This window comes from Leuresthes tenuis, unplaced genomic scaffold, assembly GCF_036924035.1.
Source record: "Leuresthes tenuis unplaced genomic scaffold, fLeuTen1.0.hap1 SCAF_24, whole genome shotgun sequence".
NCBI classification, from domain to species: Eukaryota; Metazoa; Chordata; class Actinopteri; order Atheriniformes; family Atherinopsidae; genus Leuresthes; species Leuresthes tenuis.
In genome coordinates this window covers 2,171,778-2,178,076 of record NW_027325378.1, presented here as the reverse complement: position 1 = coordinate 2,178,076, position 6,299 = coordinate 2,171,778, and positions in this window count along the sequence as shown.

Genomic DNA, 6,299 nt, shown 5'->3' with positions numbered 1-6,299 from the left:
GCATCAGCAGCCGTGATGCAAGAGCCACTTATATCCGTTTATTCATCGCCTTTAATCGAAAAAGCAGGAAAAATGTACCAAGAAACCAGAAAAGTTGCACTATTTACGCAATTTTATACAACTTTCGTTCACGTGTCACCACTTTGCGCGACACATGTCAGCATTAAGCATCGAAATAAACATTAGCACTACTTTTTAAACGACTTTGCCGCATATATTGTAATAATTTGACACAAAAACATGGTCATAAAGTTGATTTATACACATAGTTGGGCCCACTCCACCAGAGAGCCACTGTCTTTTCTCTCAGCCGTGTGCATATTTACAAATAAACACGCGACAAACCTTCGTTTTTATCATCTACGTTGACTTTAAGGTCTTAAAAGATAAGAAACCATCCAACCACACTTCGGAGGTAGAGTTGCAGGAACTATCGCGAGGCTTGGGCTGGAGAGCGGGAGGGCTGGGGTGAGTTATCGCGGGATTTGAGGGAGTAGAGGATGCCAACCGTCAGCCTGGGGGTTGGGGAGTGCTACTGTTTCCAGGGAGGTGTTAGTAAGGCAGTCAGGTCACTTTTGAAGCTTTATTTTGCACAAATGACGAGGAAGGTGAACAAACTTGTGAAGAATAGTTAAACTCTCCAGTTGGGAGGTTTAAAATAGCGATTAGTCTCGTTTGGTGTAAAAAAATGTGTGAAAACTAATCTGAAGTGAGAGATGTTAATCTGAAACACATTTTTAAGTGTATAAACTTAAAATAAAGGCCAGACTCACCTTAAACCTGAAGATTAAACATTTATTTGTAATGGTGTACTTTTATTTGGTCCTTATTTGTTGAAGCTTGATAAGAAGTTATTCAATTTCAGATACTGAAAGTGCAACAGAAAGTAAAGTAACATATAAAACTAGTATAAAGTTAAAAGTAAATCCTTTATTAACTTTGAAGTGAAATAAAAGTGTTGCTGTGTTTTCTTAGAATCAGTAGAAACTAAAGTTATTCCATTTTATTAAGGTTACATCTGTATAAAACTCCTGTTCAGCCTCATTTCTTTAATCTCAGTGATCAACAGTTCTGCAGCTTTCAGAAACCTTTAAAGTGTCCTGATCAACAGTTCTGCAGCTTTCTGAAACCTTTAAAGTGTCCTGATCAATAGTTCTGCAGCTTTCTGTAACCTTTAAAGTGTCCTGATCAACAGTTCTGCAGCTTTCTGTAACCTTTAAAGTGTCCTGATCAACAGTTCTGCAGCTTTCTGTAACCTTTAAAGTGTCCTGATCAACAGTTCTGCAGCTTTCTGAAACCTTTAAAGTGTCCTGATCAACAGTTCTGCAGCTTTCTGTAACCTTTAAAGTGTCCTGATCAATAGTTCTGCAGCTTTCTGAAACCTTTAAAGTGTCCTGATCAACAGTTCTGCAGCTTTCTGAAACCTTTAAAGTGTCCTGATCAACAGTTCTGCAGCTTTCAGAAACCTTTAAAGTGTCCTGATCAACAGTTCTGCAGCTTTCTGAAACCTTTAAAGTGTCCTGATCAACAGTTCTGCAGCTTTCAGAAACCTTTAAAGTGTCCTGATCAACAGTTCTGCAGCTTTCAGAAACCTTTAAAGTGTCCTGATCAATAGTTCTGCAGCTTTCTGAAACCTTTAAAGTGTCCTGATCAACAGTTCTGCAGCTTTCAGAAGCCTTTAAAGTGTCCTGATCAACAGTTCTGCAGCTTTCTGAAACCTTTAAAGTGTCCTGATCAATAGTTCTGCAGCTTTCAGAAACCTTTAAAGTGTCCTGATCAATAGTTCTGCAGCTTTCTGAAACCTTTAAAGTGTCCTGATCAATATTTCTGCAGCTTTCTGAAGCTCTTTCACAGTTTTTCTTTGGACATTTTCTGCTTTTTTCCTTATTTTCAGTCCTTGTTCCTGAGCATTTTCAGAGGTTTTTTCTTTGTTCAGCCACTTAACTCTGAGCTATGAAGCATTCAGGCAGAAAAAAGGCTCCTAACTCAAGGGATGAACCAGTGTTGTGTCGACACAGAACAGACAACTTAGCAAAGAAGCCATTTTAAACTGGATCTTTAGGCACTTTGTCACAGAGACACATCATTTGTTCCCATTTCTTTAGCTGCATCTATGAAAAACAGCAAAGAAAACACAGTTTGACAGACAGAAAATAGGATTTCTGCAGCAACAAGGTGATTCCCAAAGAGCTATTAGCTGAAAACTTGGCATATCTCAGCATGGTGTGCAGTGTGTCCTTAAAACATTTGAGGAAACTGGACAAGTGGAGGACAAAAGAAGAAGTGTCAGGCCTAAAAAACTATCTCCAGCAGATGAACAGGATCTGAAAGTGATGTCCTTAAGAAAGAGGAAAAAATCCAGCTGTGACCTGACAGGACCTGAGAGATGCATCTGGACCTTCAGCTGATCCATCTACTGTTGGCCCAAGCCTCATCAGAAATGGTCTCCATGGAAGGGTGGCTGTCAAGAAGCCGTTCTTAAGGAAGGGAAACAGGGAGAAAAGGCTGAGCTGTGCCAAAGGACACAAGAAGTGGACTGAAAATCAGTGGCAACAGGTCTTATGGAGGGATGAATCCTCCCCAGAGCCCGGACCTCAACATTATTGAAGCAGTGTGGGATCATCTGACAGAGAACGGAACAAAAGGCAGCCCACATCCAAAGAAGAGCTTTGGGATGTCCTTCAAGAAGCCTGGAGAACTATTCCTGAAGACTCCTTAAAGAAATGACAGAAAGCTTGTCTCAGAGGGTTCAGGCTGAGTTGGAGAATAAAGGAGCTCAGACCAGAGATTCACTTTAAAGCTGCTGAGAACTGAGAAAAAACTCTGTTTCTGCCTCAGATTCTGGGTTTATGTTCAGGTTTGAACATATTTCAACAAATTGTTCCAGTTTGTTTCCAGTTTTTCTGGAAAATATAAAGAGTTTGGGACTTTTTCATGGTGCTGTAGTAATCACATGTTTTCTTCTAGGATGGAAGGGGATTGTAACTCGACCTTTTAACTAAACCACCTGCACTCTGCCGGATTTCAGCGCCACCTACATATCGTCTGTTTCAGGTTACTCCTACTTCCATTTAGCAAGAGAAAATATGGCCAGAAGCAGAGCTGTCATGTAGGTAAACAAAGTGGTTCCACCTCTAAATCCCCTCCGATGTGCTTCATACTCATTGATGTCCAGAAATGTTCATTTTCTAAATGAAATCTACACCCTTTTGTGGCTGCTGTTGATTCATAATGATTCTTGGCACAGTTGTCCTGGAAGCTTTTTGTTTGAAACAGACTTTTTAGTAAATATATTCACATTAAGCAGCGTTTTCCATCTTTAAACCTCCAGCTAAACAAATTATCTAAATCATTCGGGTGTTTTTGTGATTTTAGCTGTTTGAAAAGAGGACGAAACCCTCTGAAATCGATGCTGAACCACCAGTTGTCGCCCACTTTTATGTTTATGTTTATGTAACTTTTCTCTGTTATCTGACCACCAGCTTCTCGTTTGATGTCTTGTGTGTTTCTTTTTTTTTGAACAGCCAAACATGGATTTAAAAGTGGAAATCTTGAGTTCAGGGACAGTTTAGCACCTTTTTTGGTCACTGTTAGGCTTCCATTAGCTGTTTGGTTAGGTTTAGGCTCCAAACTACTTGGTTAGGTTTATGAAAAGATGCTGGTTTGGGCTGAATTTCCCTCACTTTTACCCCACTTGTGTCTACTAACTTCAAATAACAGAATATAGAAGGCAGTTCTTTTAACAGCCACTCGTGTCATTAATTTAAAGAGTTTTGTGAAAGTTGGACATACAAACGTAAGTATATCCTCGTAAAAAGTCAAAGAAAACACGCATATTTCCTCGTGTGTGTGAGATTTCTGTGCATGACCTGCAGTAAAGTCGCTGAGACGAGTTCTGAGGGTGAAAATGAAATGTTGTGTCCCTCTGAGCTGCCCGACACTTGTTGATCATCATATTCCCACCATTCTCAGAGTGATGAAGATGTGCAGCGTGTGTCCCTGATATAAATAACTGCAGCAGCAGCTCGGACCGGACTGCTCTCAGTGAAGCTGCAAACTAAATTTAAACCACCTCCGGACTCTCATTGTTAAATTTAGTGCGAGCTGCTCGACTCCTCGCTCGCTGCACATCGGGTTGCTCTCCCACATTCCTCCCAGCCCTCCATCTACAGATACAGACCCCTCCTCCTCCTCCTCCCATCATCCCCTGCCAGAGAGAGGAGCACACAGGCATCTCTCCTCCCATCACACCCCTCCTCCCCTGCAGGCGGCTGCAGCAGAGCAGGAAGAGCCTCTCCGCCTGTCTCGGGCTGGTTCGGCCTGTTGCTGATGAAGGATTTGGGTGTTTCCAGCCGTCTGCTTTCAGGACAGATCGCTTCAGTCAGACATTTTGAGGACTGCTCTGATTCAGATGGAAATCATTCTCACGTTAGGCGAGCCTCCACCGCTGGGAACAAATGTCCAGGAAGCACAGCTGCTTTAAGGGCAAAATATGCGGGAAAAGTTTTAAGGGAAGGATTGGGAAAACTTTACAAAAAACAAGCTGGAGTTTTCAAAAATTAGCAACCTGTCGGAGGCAGGATGATGACTTCCGATTTCGCAAACATGTCAACAACAGCTAAATAGTAACGACTTGTTTTGCTCTGACAGATACTTACATGTATAACTGATGTTGTTTTGATGCTCAGAGCTGAAATCCTGGTCAAAACCTCTGCTAAATGATTGCATCTCGTCCTGAATCTTAACATCCTGCAGTGTTCGTGCTGTGGAAAGTCGACTGTTGCAGCCACATTTCCTGTGGGACTCAGAAGCCTTTGGAGGACTCTGTTCCACCGGAGGAAACAGAGCCTGAAAGGAGCTTTTACAGCCATGAAGTTCTTTCTGTGTTGGTCCTGCAGCTCTGAATGTAGCACTCTCCCACATTCTCAGACCTGCAACTGCAGATGCTAATTTGTTCAACATGGAGCTACAGAAAAACACCAGAATGACAATGAAAACCAGCAGAACTCTCAGTTAAAAAGGAAAAATGTGTTGATTACTGCTTTCATTTAGCAGGTGAACAAGACCTGTCCCCAACAGAGAAATAAGACCTGTTTGCAGGAAGAATGGGACAAAATAACAGCTGGAACTCTGCATCACCTGGTTTCCTCAGAGTCAGAACGGCTTTAAGTGTTTTTACCTTCAGCAACAACTTTTCTGCTTTAGGATTGTAGAAAAAATGTGAGGAAAGAAGAAAGATTTAAACCGTTTTCATCTCTTTTTCCTTGATTTTTAAATCAGACGCTTAATTTATTCTATATCTATCTAACACGCTTGTGTAAAACTCAGCAGACACACAGGTCTACCTGCTCTTCAACCAACTCCTCGTGTTCTCAGAATTACTTTTAATTAGCTTATTTCATGAAAAATTAGTTCAAATTTGTACCAACAGGATGTTTGAATCTGTCGTTAAGTTCGAGGTTGGAGAAAACCATCCAGAAGAAGCTTATTTTAGTGTTTGTCACCAGACAACAGACGTGTCAGAGCTCCAGGTTTTAACCACCTGATGTGATCAGGATGATAGCGAAGCAGAAACAGATCAGTGTGGTGTTGACAGATAAAATAAAGCTGATGCAGCTCAGAGGAAACATCCACAGGAGCCTCCATTTTATGATGAACACACTCCGTTGTGTTTCCATCCCTTCAGAGGACCTCCGTTCTTTTTCTGCAGACTCACCCCAACCTCTGACAACGTCTTAAACATTTAACGGGACAAAAAGAAGGGTCACAAAGGACCACAATGTGGCTGTTTAAACAGGTTTATGTCCCCACAATATGAGTAACACACACACACACACACACACACACACACAAAGACAACAGAGCCGGCAAAGCAGATAACATCATTACATCACTAATCCAATCACTGCTTTTCACTTCAACTGCCCACTTTTCAATTCAAATTAATCTGCTGAGGATGCGACGAGCACACACACACACACACATGCACGCACACGTGCACACACACGTGCACACACTCCGAACGTGCTGACAGCTCAAACAAACGTCCAATAAATTAATTCCTTTCAGTGTATAATTAAGTTCTCTGAGTTTTCCTGCAGGGCAGATGGTCCCCCTCTCAGGATGGAGCGCCACCATCAGGTCACCTTTCTGTGTTCGGGATGTTGGTTTCCAACCAATTATTACAAATAACTGAAAACGGCACAAAGGAAACTGCAGATTTTACTTGTTTTGTGAAAAAAAAGATTTGCTGATTTGGAATTCGATGAAAGTAAGATGTTCAAAAAAACGTTTTGAGG